At 38.0% G+C, this 15,439-nt stretch overlaps 1 pseudogene; it reads left to right on the top strand.

Moving 5' to 3' along the window:
* LOC149840527 (plastoglobule-localized metallopeptidase 48, chloroplastic-like) overlaps positions 1 to 15,439 on the top strand; it is a 110,730-nt pseudogene that overhangs the window by 65,328 nt on the left and 29,963 nt on the right.

Genomic DNA, 15,439 nt, shown 5'->3' with positions numbered 1-15,439 from the left:
TTTTGCAACCTGCAGTCCGTTCCACGTTGGAGAGCTGCAAAACAGAGAGAGGTAGAGGAAGGGAGAGAGAGGTTTGGGGAAAACCGATACCCTGCTGTACATGGGTCGGCTGCTGTGTATTCCTTTATGTTAACATGAGATTACAAACAAAATTAGGGTACTAGAATACCCTTTTTACAATAATCAATATTACATAATGCCATTAATGAAGAAGTGGGTGTCACGGGTCTGGATCTTCAGATCCATGACCCGTAACCAGTGAAAACACTTCTTTTCACCCTCCCTCAAGTTGTGCATGATCTTGAATCATGAACAACTTGCCTTTTAACGTCCAAAATCTGTCTTTAGTCAATCCTTTTGCAAATATATCCGCCACTTGATCTGTAGTTCGAACAAATTCAGGCTCAATCTCTTTCTCTTCTACCTTTTGTCTCACAAAATGCTGGTCTATTTCAATATGCTTGGCACGACTGTGATGAATTGGATTAAAAGACATACTAATGGCACTCTGGTTGTCACACAGAAGAAGTGAACGAGATATCGATTCTCCTACTTCTGTCAGTAGATGTCTAACCCAAGTAGCCTCAGCAGTAGCGGCTGCCATTGACCTGTATTCAGCCTCTGTACTGGATCTGGCAACAGCCTTTTGTTTCTTACTAATCCAAGAAACCAAATTCATCCCAATAAATACACAATAGCCGGATACTGATCTGCGTTCATCTGGATCTCCCGCCCAGTCCGCATCAGAATAAATAGTGATCTCATGTGCACTTTGCCCATTTGTCTTTCGTTTATATATGAGACCATCCCCAACCGTTCCCTTCAGATATCGTAATATCCGTTTAACTGCTTCCATATGCCCTTCACATGGGGCATGCATAAACTGAGAAACTTGATTCACCGAGTAGACTATATCAGGGCGAGTAAAAGTGAGGTATTGTAACATACCCACTATGCTACGGTACTGTGTGGGATTATCAAATGGATCTCCATCTTGAGAGCTAAGCCTTTGATGAAGAACGCTAGGAGTGCTTAAGGGCTTGCAGTCTTTCATACCCGCTTTATGGAGAACATCAAGAGTATACTTATGTTGAGTGAGAGTCATTTCTTCAGAGGAACTGTCGACTTCAACTCCAAGAAAGTACCGTAGTTTGCCAAGGTCCTTCATTTTGAACCTCTGATTCAAGAGATGTTTGACTTCTTCAATGTGGTCATTGGAACTGCCAGTAATGATGATATCATCCACATATATCAACAGTAGAGTAATTGTGTCTTGGTTCTTAAATATAAATAAGGAGTGGTCAAGAAGAGATTTCTTAAAACCATATTTTTGTATTTCAAGAGAAAAGTTGTCAAACCAAGATCCAGATGCCTGCTTCAATCCATATATCGCCCTTTTTAGTCTGCAGACATATTTTGTAGGATTACCTTCTGCGTAACCAGTGGGTTGTTCCATGTAAACTTCTTCTCTCAAATATCCATGAAGAAAGGCATTCTTCACATCAAGTTGGCTAATGGTCCATTGGTGTTTAATAGCTAAAGAAAGTATGACTCGGATTGTCCCCATCCTCACCACTGGACTAAAGGTTTCATCATAGTCCTGTCCTTGCTCCTGTGTAAAACCTTTGGCTACAAGTCTCGCCTTGTATCGCTCTATAGTCCCATCTGGTTTATACTTTATTTTGTACACCCATTTCGAACCAACAACATTTTTGTCAGGTGGTCTTGATACGACATCCCACGTACCACATTCATGTAGAGCTTCCATCTCCTCATTCATAGCTTCAATCCATCTTCTGGAATTTGATGCTTGAGAGAACGTTGTGGGTTCATCTTCTTTATCTGTTAGAAAGAGTTGAAAATCTAATGAGAAATTTTCATAACTGACCCACCTTTCAATTGGATGGCGAGGACGTGTGGATCTTCTAGTATCAACAATGTTGGATGTTGAGGATGGGTCCATGTCTGAATCAACTATGGTGGGTGACTCTCTTTCTCGTCGAGTATAGACAAAGCCTCTATATCTTCCTGGATTCAAAGTTGAGTCTGTATTTTCATGATCAATCATCCCATCAGTAGACACAGGTATCTTATCCTTTTGAGTGCAATTTGAGCAAGCATCACTAGCTCCTGCGAGGAGTTCATAGTTCAACCAAGGATAGTAAGCCTGAACTTCATGTTTTGATTCTGAAGAACTAGTACATTGACAATCAAAACTCAATTCATCGAAGATGACATTTCTTGATATTTTGATACACTTGCTCACCGGATCATAGCATCTGTACCCTTTATAGTCATCGGCATAACCCACAAACCTGCACTTCAAAGCCTTGTCCTGAAACTTATGTCTCTTTGAACTGTCAACATGAACATAGCATAAACAGCCAAACACATGCTAATCATAGTAGTTGGGGTGAATACCAAAAAGAGACAAGTAAGGAGACTTGTTTTCCAAAATAGTCATGGGCAATCGATTTATCACATGAACTGCAGAATGAAAAGCCTCTGTGCATAAAGTGATCGGAAGATTACTATCATGCATCATGCTCATCGCACTCTCAACAATATGGCGATGCTTTCTTTCAGCAATCTCATTCTGCTGAGGTGTGTGCGGGCAAGACACCTTTTTTCTTATCCCATTACTTTGAAGAAAGTTAGTAAAGTCAATGGAAGAGAATTCACCTCCTCCGTCACATTGGAAACTTAGGATGTTTTCAGATAATTGGTTTCTGACAAAGGAATGAAAGTTACGGAACAACTTGAAAGTCTTAGATTTATGTTTCATGAAAAATATCCAAGAATAGCGAGAATAACTGTCAACAAATAAAAGATAGTATCTAGTTCCAGACATAGAAGCAACTGGAGCAGGCCCCCAAACATCAGAACAAATAGTCTCAAAAGGTCTTGAAGCTCTTTTATTGATAGAATGAAATGGTAAAACATGACTCTTACATAAGAGACAACTAGAACATTTGTTGTCATTTACATTTATTCCTAAACTTGACTTGGGAATGAGGTTACTTGAAACAAGTTTCTCAATGAAATTATTACTGCAGTGACCTAGACGACCATGCCAAAGGTTTGGCTTATTGATTTCAGAGACACTAAAAACGCAGGTAGGATTTTCAGAAGACAATGATGATTGGAGCTTCAAGTTTGGGTCTGCAGAGCGAATATATGCTGAAGGATCTTCTTGAAAAACATACATATTGCCTTGCCGTTTCTCTCTAGCGAACGTCTCCTTCGTGCAGAGATCCTTAACAAGAACAGAAGAGGGAGTAAATTCAACTGAGGCTTTGATATCATCAACAAGTTTAAAAACTGAAACAATGTTTTTCTTGATATTAGGGGCATAAAGAACATTTGAAAGATTGATGGAAGATTCGGGCAAGGGTATGATGGAGTTTCCAATATGCGAGACAGAGTGGTGTGATCCATCTCCAGTAACTATACTACTTCTACCAATGTAAGGAACAAGTTTTAGGAGCTTACCTGCATCACCAGTAACATGAGTCGCTGCGCCAGAATCCACGTACCAAGTACCTTGCTCATTTTGTTTCAGATTCAATTCTGCTAGGGCTGACAATAACAACTCTTTTACTTCTCCGTTGGTCCTTGTATTGTCTGTGCCTCTTTTTGCTTCAGTTTGTGTTGATTTTTCTTTATTTAGGGGATTGAACCAGCAGTTAGCTTTGATATGCCCCCTTTTATTACACAGAAAGCAAGTAGGAATTGGCCTTTGTCTTTGTGGGTTGGTATATGAGTTGGGTGTAGGCAATAATCCACGACCTCCATGACCACTTCTACCTTGTGCTCCTTTTTCCTTGATATCATAGTTTCCTCGTCCTCGTGCATAAGTAACCCCTGTAGCAAGAACTTCTTGTGCCCCAACATGCATAGATGATTCTTCAGAAAATCCCTTTAGATTCATCTCATATTGTAACAATTTTGCACGCAGATCTTCAAAATTGGGCAGCTCAGGTAAACATAACAGAGAAGTGACAATCATATGATAGTCGTTTTCCAATCCACTGAGGGTTTGTTGTACCAAATCTTTATCAGAAACTGTACTTCCAACAACTGCTAACTGATCTGTGATGACCTTCATTTGGAACACATCTGGTGAAGATAATAAATCATCTTTATATGAGAAAGGTCAGAATTTTACGTGCTTATTTGTAATGAGATATTGCGGAAATATAAAGAGTCATACAAGCACTTACAACAATGAACAAAAGAGACAATATCACAAGTCCACGAAGGGACAATACAAGCACAAGCCTTTAAGAAGGCAACAATATACAAAGCCTCTTATTGAAAAGAGAGAGAAGCTCTCAAAGATGAAAATACACAAGGGGTTCACCCCTATTTATACAAGAGGAAGAGGAGGAAAAAGGAGGGCCAAAGGGCCTCAAAAGGAGAGCCAAAAGGGGGTTCCCATGGAGTCGTTGGGAGCCCCCAATGGTCACATTTGTGACCGTTGGGGGCTCCAACGACTCTATGTTGGAGCCCCTTTAGGTCCTCAAAAAACGAAATAAAAATAATTAAAAAAACAAAAAATAAATAATTACATTTGGACAAAAAGTAAATAGTTGTTTTCTAAAACAACTATGTGAAATTACAGAAATACCCCTATCGGGTATTGATGTAATATACAGTATATATATATATATATATATATATATATATATATATATATATATATATATATATATATATATATATTAGATACATTTTAACACCCCCCCTCAAACTTTACGGGGGAATGACGGAAAGTTTGCCAAGAAGAAACATGAAGTGAGGAGCCGGAAGAGCTTTAGTGAAGAAGTCCGCCAATTGATATTCTGAAGTGACATATGGCAGAGCAATAGTTCCTCGTAAGAATTCGTCACGAACATAGTGGCAATCCATTTCGATATGTTTTGTACGTTCATGGAAAGTATGATTGCTCGCAATATAGATGACACTCTTGTTGTCGCAACATAGCTTTGAAGCTTCAGTAATATCAACTCCCATGTCTTTAAGCAAACTGCGAAGCCATACAAGTTCCATTGTCGTGGTTGCCATCGCCCGGTACTCAGCTTCAGTGGATGATAGTGAAACTTTCTGCTGCTTCTTGCATCGCCAGGCAATCAACGAGTCTCCTAAAAAGACACAAAAACCAGTAGTTGAGACTCGATCATTGCGATTACCTCCCCAATCTGCATCAGTATAAGTAAGAAGATTCAAGGAAGAAGAGGAGGATAAAAATAGCCCTTTATTGATGGTATTCCGAATGTAGCAGATGATTCGGAGAACAGCACTCATATGCACAGTTGTAGAAGCATGCTGAAATTGACTGACTGAGTGAACCGCATGCGTGATGTCTGGTCTGGTGATGGTCAAATAGGTAAGAGACCCAATGAGTTGTCTGTAAGGTGTGGGATCTTCCTGAAGAACCCCATCCTCTAATCGCAATTTGGCATTAATAACCTCGGGAGTCTCTACCTTCTTATCATCATAAATCCAAGACTTAGAGCATATATCTGCAGCAAGCTTCATCTGTGACAAAATATATCCTCTAGGAGAATATGCAACCTCAATTCCAAGAAAATATCTGAGAAAACCTAAATCAGACATATCAAAATTATCTTTTAACATATTTTTAACATTAATAATACTACTTTGATCATTCCCAGTGATAATCATATCATCAACATAAAGCAACAAAATTACGATACTAGAACCTGCATTTTTAACAAAAAGAGCAGTGTCAGTATAACAAGAGTGAAATCCTAACTTTATCATGATATCACTGAAACGATCATACCAAGCCTTAAGAGCTTGTTTAAGACCATACAATGCCTTCAAAAGCCGAAGTGTTTGACCTTGCTTAATATTTATTCCGGGTGGCGGATCCATATAAACTTCTTCACTTAAACTTCCATTTAAAAAAACATTTTTTACGTCAAGTTGATAAATATGCCATTTTTTGGTTGATGGGACAGCTATTAAGGTCCTGACACTAGTCATTCGAGCTACGGGAGCGAATGTTTCTTCGTAATCAATGCCATATTCTTGGGAGTAATCTAGCTTTATATCGTTCTAAAGAGCCATCGCTTTTAGTTTTAACTTTGAAGACCCAGCGACAACCAATAGGTTTTTTGTGTGCGGGTAGATTAACTATTTCCCAAGTATTGGCCTTTTTTAAAACATTTAGTTCAACTTGCATTGCTTCAACCCAATGAAGTATAGATTTAGCTTAATTATAGTGGGCCGGTTCAAAGTAAGAATGTAGGGTTATTAAACATGCCCGATAGTTGGGAGTTAATGAATCATAGGATACAAACCTATTTGGGGGTATTGATATTCTAGAAGAATGCCTAACTTGTGGTTTCTCAGTGGATTCAGAAATTTGAGAGTATTTTTCGAGGGCACTAATAGGATTTTCTTGATTTCTTATTGAGTAAACATTTATATTGGTATCACTATCATGAACATTTATATTTGAATCACTATCATTTGAGGGTGTTATGTCAAGAGGGGATACCTCACGAGTATCGTCTATGTTTTCAAGAAAATCTTCTTGTATGTCATCAATAAGATCATATAAGAATATATAATCAATTTCATTTGTTTCTTCCATTTTATCAAAACCGTTTTCTTCTTCTAGAAATGTTACATCTTTTGAAACATATAGTTTATCATTCTTAAAATCATAACATCTATACCATTTTTTATTTTCACCATAACCTAGAAAAACACATTCAATTGCTTTTGGAGATAACTTATCCCTTTTATGAAGTAGGACAAAACATTTGCAACCAAAAATACGAAGACGATTAAAATCGGGTGAAAACTTAAAGAGTTTCTCATAGGGAGAAACATTTTTTAACTTAGAAGAGGGCATTCTATTGATTAGATAGGTTGAGGTAAGAACGGCTTCGGCCCAAAACTTCTTTGGAATATTTTTAGACACAAGTAATGTTCTAGCGGTTTCTATAATGTGCCTATGTTTCCTTTCCGCTAGGCCATTTTGTTGAGGAGTCCTAGGACATGACTTTTGATGGCAAATGCCATTTTGGGTTAAATAGTTTTGGAATTCGTGAGATAAGTATTCACCACCGGAATCGGATCTTAAAATAGATATGTTACTTTGAAATTGATTTTGAACCTTTTTATGAAAATCTTTAAAGAAAGTAAATACTTCCGACTTATGACTAAGGAAATAAATCCAAACATACCGAGTAAAGTCATCAATAAACGTAACACAATATGAATAACCCCCTTTAGACATAACCGGAGAAGGCCCTCAAACATCCGAATGCACCAATTCAAAAGGCCTTGATGAGAGAAAAGTTTTAGTTGGAAATGGAATATACTTCATTTTTCCAAAAATGCAATCTTTGCAATTAATTTCTTTTTCCTTACAAAATTTCTTTCCAAAAGGAAAGAGATACATTTTGGAATAACTTGGATGACCAAGTCTTTTATGCCAAGTTTCCATGTTTTTTTCTTGGACATAAGAACAAAAAAAGTTTGTAGGGAGATTAAGATGGTCCATATAATAGAGGTCTCCTTTTCTATGGCCTTGCCCAATCCGCTTCCTGGACCGGAGATCCTGCACAAAGCAACCATTAGATGAGAAAGATATTTCACATCCATGGTCGGCAATTTGAGAAACCGAAAAAAGGTTTAAATTTAATTTGGGAACAACTCTTACTTTTGGAACACAAAAATTTTGTGAATCTTTAAAAGAGCCAATACTTGAAATTTTCAAAAAAGTTCTATCGGCCGTAGAGACACAAGAGTCCTTTGAATTGGTGCAAACATCACTAAGTGCATTTTCATGAGGGGTGTAATGAAATGGTGGTCTTCAACAAATGCACAAATAACTCACAAACAAGTGTCTATTGGAGACACTACAAGCATGACCCTTGAAAGGGTATAAAAGGAAGAACACTTGAAAAATAAATAATACTTTATTCATGTACAAAATGCTTAAGAAGCATGGTACTTTACATTGAAGGGGTCAAAAAAGTGGGAGAGAGGAGAGCTCATTTTGAGCTCTCCAAAAGAGACGTTGGATTCCAACGTCTCTTAATATAGCTGTTGGACTACAGTCCAACAACATTTATTATTGTAGCTGTTGGACTATAGTCCAACAACATTTATTATAGTTGTTGGACTACAGTCCAACAGCTATTTGCACAGTCAAGTTCCAACAGGAACTTGACTGGATCAAATATCTAGTTTCTATTGAACTAGATTCTAAAAAATAATAAAAGAAAAATAATAAAAGAAAATATAATAATATTAAATAATATTAAATAATATATATATATATATATATATATATATATATATATATATATATATATATATATATATATATATATATATATATTACAGCTTACATTTTAACACTCCCCCTCAAACTTACGGTACAATGAGCGAAAGTTTGTCTAAGAGGAAGTGAAATCTGGGAGCATCGAGAGGCTTGGTGAAGAAGTCTGCTAATTGATATTCTGATGTAACATATGGCAGATCAATGGTTCCATGTAAATATTCCTCTCTGACATAGTGACAGTCCATCTCAATGTGTTTAGTGCGCTCATGGAATGTCCGGTTGCTTGCAATGTAGATCGCACTTTTGTTGTCACAGCACATCTTTGAAGCTTGCGTTGCTTTAGCTCCCATATCCGCTAGCAATCGTCTGAGCCAAACAACCTCCATAGTTGTGGTTGTCATGGCTCTGTATTCAGCTTCGGTGGAGGAAGGAGAGACTTTCTGCTGCTTCTTGCACCTCCACGAAATTAAGGTTTCACCTAGGAACACACAAAAACCAGTAGTTGTGTGTCTATTATTGGGATCACCTCCCCAGTCAGCATCAGTATATGCAATTAAATTTAATGAAGATGAAGCAGACAAGAAGAGTCCTCGTGAAAGAGAGGATTTTAAGTATCTAATAATACGCAAAATCGCTCCCATGTGCACGGAGGTGGGAGCATGCTGAAACTGACTGACTGTATGAACCGCATGAGTTATATCTGGCCTAGTAATGGAAAGATAAGAAAGAGTTCCAACAAGCTGTCTATAAGGAGTAGGATCATCAAGAAGTTCTCCATCATCAATTTTCATTTTAACATTGACAACTTCTGGAGTGTCTACTTTCTTATCATCTGTAATTCTAGACCTGGAAACGATATCAAGAGCAAATTTAGATTGAGATATCAAATACCCCCGAGGGGAATAAGCAACTTCAATGTCTAAAAAATATCTTAATAAACCTAAGTCAGTCATTTCAAAGTGAGTTTTAAGAAGAGATTTGATATTTGCAACTTCCTGTTTGTCGCCTCCAGTGATGATCATTGAAAAGAAGTGTTTTCACTGGTTACGGGTCATGGATCTGAAGATCCAGACCCGTGACACCCACTTCTTCATTAATGGCATTATGTAATATTGATTATTGTAAAAAGGGTATTCTAGTACCCTAATTTTGTTTGTAATCTCATGTTAACATAAAGGAATACACAACAACCGATCCATGTACAGCAGGGTATCGGTTTTCCCCAAACCTCTCTCTCCCTTCCTCTACCTCTCTCTGTTTTGCAGCTCTCCAACGTGGAACGGACTGCAGGTTGCAAAACTAACATGGTATCAGAGCCACGCTTCAGCTGAAACTGGGATCGATTCAAAAGACACGTCTGAAGATCCTTTTCTCCTCTATTCCCTCTTCCAAAGTCTGAAAAAAAAAAAAAGGTATGGCTGTTCTTGTTTCCCTTTCTTTTTGGATTCACGACTGACCTAGTCAATTTCATTCCAAAGTCTGAAGATCCTACCCCTGTTTTCTGTTTCTTTTGGAATCACAACTGACCCAGTCAGTCTCAGCCTGTTTCTCGCCTCTTTCTGGAATCAAGACTGATCCAGTCAGTTTTTTTTTGGTTCACGACTGACCCAGACAACTCAGATTTTTTTCTGGTTTCTGGGACTTACGACTGACCCAACAAATTCTGTTTTTCTTTGGATTCACGTCTTATTCACCCCTTCTTTTCTCACCCAGCCAACTTTGGATTCATGTCTTATTCATCCTCTTCTTTTCTCAATTTTTCTCCCTACTGTTCCCTTTTCTCCTACTTTGGTGGTGGCCGAACCTTGGTTTCGCCATTGTTTATTCTTATCTCTTGAGTGACTCAGCCCAGATTCCCTCATTCAGCCATTAACAAGCCGATACATTAGGAATACATATGCCCATTATTTATTTATTTTTGGATTTTCATATCTGATATTCCATTTCATATACAAATCAGAAATCTGATTGTCATTTAATTTCTGTTTCATATCAGCAATCTGAATTAGTTCCTGCAAAAAAAAAAAAAAAATTCAGAACTGCAGGTGTAAGCAGATTGTGCTGAATACATTCTCCATTCTCTGAAACATGAATTCTCTTCCTAACCAGTCAGTTCTTTCTTTAAGTTTCCTCAGCCAACTTGTGTCTGAAAAATTAAATAATGGTAACTTCTTGACTTGGAAGAGGCAAATCATACCTTTCATTAGGAGTCAGGATCTTTCTGGACATCTGGATGGATCTATTCCAGTTCCTTCTGAGTTCATATCACAAGAAGAAAGGGACAACAAAGGGGAATCTACTACCGTATATGTTAGAAATCCTGAATTTGTTGCTTGAATGAAAAGAGACCAAGCGCTTGTTGCTTATATTACATCAACACTCTCACAAGAGGTTCTTGTAGCCATTCCAGATGACTGCACTACCATGCAACTTTGGAACAGACTTGTTCAGACATACTCACAGGTTTCTCAGGCCAGGATTATGTTTCTTAAAAGAGAATTTCAAATGTTAAGAAAGGAGTCCATGACCATCATGGAATATTTGAACAAAAAGGAATACACAGAAGAGGGAGTAAATTCAACTGAGGCTTTGATATCATCAACAAGTTTAGAAACTGAAACAATGTTTTTCTTGATATTAAGGGCATAAAGAACATTTGAAAGATTGATGGAAGATTCGGGCAAGGGTATGATGGAGTTTCCAATATGCGAGACAGAGTGGTGTGATCCATCTCCAGTAACTATACTACTTCTACCAATGTAAGGAACAAGTTTTAGGAGCTTACCTGCATCACCAGTAACATGAGTCGCTGCGCCAGAATCCACGTACCAAGTACCTTGCTCATTTTGTTTCAGATTCAATTCTGCTAGGGCTGACAATAACAACTCTTTTACTTCTTCGTTGGTCCTTGTATTGTCTGTGCCTCTTTTTGCTTCAGTTTGTGTTGATTTTCCTTTATTTAGGGGATTGAACCAGCAGTTAGCTTTGATATGCCCCCTTTTATTACACAGAAAGCAAGTAGGAATTGGCCTTTGTTTTTGTGGGTTGGTATATGAGTTGGGTGTAGGCAATAATCCACGACCTCCATGACCACTTCTACCTTGTGCTCCTTTTCCCTTGATATCATAGTTTCCTCGTCCTCGTGCATAAGTAACCCCTGTAGCAAGAACTTCTTGTGCCCCAACATGCATAGATACTGTATGTATGTTGGGGCGGACTTCTTCACTAAAGCTCTTCCGGCTCCTCACTTCATGTTTCTTCTTGGCAAACTTTCCGTCATTCCCCCGTAAAGTTTGAGGGGGGGTGTTAAAAATGTATCTAATATATATATATATATATATATATATATATATATATATATATATATATATATATATATATATATACTGTATATTACATCAATACCCGATAGGGGTATTTCTGTAATTTCACATAGTTGTTTTAGAAAACAACTTTTTACTTTTTGTCCAAATGTAATTATTTATTTTTTGTTTTTTTAATTATTTTTATTTCGTTTTTTGAGGACCTAAAGGGGCTCCAACATAGAGTCGTTGGAGCCCCCAACGGTCACAAATGTGACCGTTGGGGGCTCCCAACGACTCCATGGGAACCCCCTTTTGGCTCTCCTTTTGAGGCCCTTTGGCCCTCCTTTTTCCTCCTCTTCCTCTTGTATAAATAGGGGTGAACCCCTTGTGTATTTTCATCTTTGAGAGCTTCTCTCTCTTTTCAATAAGAGGCTTTGTATATTGTTGCCTTCTTAAAGGCTTGTGCTTGTATTGTCCCTTCGTGGACTTGTGATATTGTCTCTTTTGTTCATTGTTGTAAGTGCTTGTATGACTCTTTATATTTCCGCAATATCTCTTTACAAATAAGCACGTAAAATTCTGACCTTTCTCATATAAAGATGATTTATTATCTTCACCAGATGTGTAGCACCAGTATCATATGTTTAATGTCCACATCTGTTGTATGTACTTATAAGAAGGAAAATAGAAAGATGGCGTATGGTTATGACCACAAAAGGTATATGGTGTTCCATTTAAATTAAGATAATCGACATTTGTATCCATGGATTTCATCACAAGGCCAAGGTGATTCCATTTGAGAAGTAGGGACTTTTAACCTTTTCTGGAGTGGATCTGAAATTGTCATTTTGTACAGAATCTCACCTCTACGTATGTGGTTTAAATTAACATCCAGCAGTTGCCACTGTTTTCACAAACCATATTATAACCTTGAATATAAGCTGTCACATGGGTGCGGGTGCGGCACTTTCAAAAAACTTGGGTGTGGGGGTGCGGCAAAAATATAAAAAATTATATATATATATATATATAATTTTTATGTTTTAACAGTTAACTTACCCCCATCATATTTTTTATGAATTCTTTTATCTCCCTCATTCTCTAATCAAACCATCAGATTAATTTGAAAGAAAAAATAAATCCAGGTGATCGTGATGTTTCAGAAAACCCTACCCCTGTAAAACCCAGGATTTAAAAAAAAAAATTGGGTCGGACCCAGACCCGACCCAGACCCAAACTCGATACCCCACCCCCGTGCTTTTATAAAGCAACAGAGGGGTTAGGGTTTTCTCATTCGAGAAAACCCTCCCCACCTCCGTTGCCTGCCCTGGTCTCTCCTCCCGTCCGACATCCAGCCGTTTGCCAACGGCTTGCCGGAGCGCCGACCGATAGCCTACCCCCCCTGTGCTCGTCCCTCTCCCTCTCTTTGTTACCCTCTCCTCCCCCTCGGTTTCCCTCCTTCTTGAGCTCCCTCAGTCACCGAAACCCGATGAGCCCCACCGCTCGTTTCTCCCTCTCTCTCACAACATTTTTTTGACAGCCGACCCCCCTCCCGCGGGCACCCTGTTCGCCAGCGACTTCAGCGCCCTCCGCGGCCTTCTCAGGTAAACCCCCCTTCCCCGAAGTCTTCTTCTCTCTTCTCCTTCTCCCTCGACCCTCCTGTTCTCAGGTCGGTGGACCAAAGCCACGATGGTGGCTTTGGGTCTGCCAGGGAGGGAGGTGCTGTGCTGAGCACCTCCCCTCCTCGTTCTTTTCCCCTCTCTTTCACCCATTCGGGTGGCGACGACAGGAGGCAAACTTGGGAGCATTTTTTTTGGGTTCAAAAAATAGACACAAATGACCCTGGGTGCATTGACCGCACCCAGGGTCCTGTTGACCGCACCGGGTGCTGCACCCGCGTCGCGTCGACTCGGGTGCGGCACCCAGTTTGCCGAGTCCCTGTGACTTAGAATATAAGTGAATGACAAGGCCCTTCTCTTTTTTCCTTATTCGAGGAATTTTCTGAGACCTTCAAGATTCTTTTGAATATCATTAGCGTACCATATCCTAACTATCCTACAATGTTTTTAAGTTCATCACTCTGTCTATGATGTTATATTTCCAAAACCTTGGCCAGACTCTTTCATGGCGTGATGACTTCATTTTTGGATTTAAATGGAGTTTGGAGTACGGTATTCTGGATGGATATCTTTTACTGGTACACTTCTCAAAGTTCATTAGGTCATTTAGATTGGTCAACAGAACTTTCTGAAAGCCTCAAGATTCGTGCAAATATCATTAGCTTGCCATATCTTAAATTATCCTTATTAAAAGGAACACATGAGGATAAATGAAACCTTAATGGTTGTAATAGTGCTTTTAAGTTCATATACTCAGTTTATGATGTTACATCTCCAAAATCTTAGTCAGACTCTTTCATGGCTTAATGACTTGATTGTTGGTATTAAATGGAGTTGGAGTATGATGTTCTTGATGGACATCTTCTAAGGGTGCCTCTCAAACTTTCAATAGGTCTTTTAGACTGGTCAATGAGGTTCTTGCACCTTATGCAGTTATTTTTCATTGAAAACTCTCTTTTACTCATTGGCTTTCAAGTTGAAGTTTGCATGTCCTTTTTTCTGAATGAACTGTTCAATAACCTTGATGCTCCTTTTCCATTGATACAGTATTTTCACTTCATTACCAATAAGAGGCATTGTCGTTGTTTGTGATTTTTGAAAATATTTTTATCTATGAGAAATGTATGGTCAACCATATTAAAGTGATTAGTGATACCTTCACCCAGAAAAAAATTCAAGTATCATTATGCAGCTTGCTGCCTGTTATTCGATATCACAGGTATTTTTTTGAATTCATAAAAAAGATTGAGGAGATATCTCATATCTGAAAGAGCATTTCCTAAATTTACAGGTGGCGCTGAACAGCTGGGTTTCATTTTATAAACTGACAGCTGGCTCAGGGAATAATTTTCTGATTAAATGTGCACAGATACTTACGTTAATTTTTTATGCATTTAATTGCGACATCCATGGTCTGGAAATTTCATCTTTTAAGTTAACCTGGTTCATTTTAAATTTCTTACTTATACTACTTCTATTTTAGTTTGCTTCCTTTTAACTGCTTGCAAATCATGTGTATATCTTACTAATCTAGTCTTACTGTGTTAACTTGTCAGCTCACTGATCTTCACAAGTTGATGGTTGAGGCTGCTACAATACTGAACATTGAAGCCCCAGATCTCTATGTCCGTCAAAATCCCATTCCAAATGCGTATACACTAGCTATTAATGGTAGAAAGCCATTCATTGTTGTGCACACAAGTCTTGTGGAGCTACTGACAAGAAAAGAGTTGCAGGTTTTCCTATTTCCCTTCAAAACGTTCATCTTAATAGGTGTTACTTTCTTTGCTTTGCTGCAGTTGTTTAATATTTGATTAGTTGGTTGATATGCCCTACATATGAATTTATTGTTATTTGATATTCAAATAATTCTTTGGCGTATGACTGCCAAGTACTTGTGCACACACATTTGATATATATATTAGATGTATATTGTTCAAGGTAATTTCTTGGTGATGGTTTTTCTCGGAGATATTTTCAAAAGGTGGAGTATCTTGCGAAAATCTTGGAAGCTTAAAAAATTTAAAAAATATAAATAATAGTAAGATAGAATAGGTTTTCTATTATTATTTTTTACAAAAATATAAAGAGACAAGTTTTAAAAGTTTTTAAAATAACAAAAGAAACAAAAAGAAAAAAGAAAAAATGAACTTAAAATATATAAAAATAAGTTTTTAAAATATATA

This window comes from Nuphar pumila, chromosome 4 (genome assembly GCF_984573655.1).
Source record: "Nuphar pumila chromosome 4, dmNupPumi1.hap1.1, whole genome shotgun sequence".
Taxonomy (NCBI): domain Eukaryota; kingdom Viridiplantae; phylum Streptophyta; class Magnoliopsida; order Nymphaeales; family Nymphaeaceae; genus Nuphar; species Nuphar pumila.
This window is presented reverse-complemented; position numbering and strand designations above follow the sequence as displayed.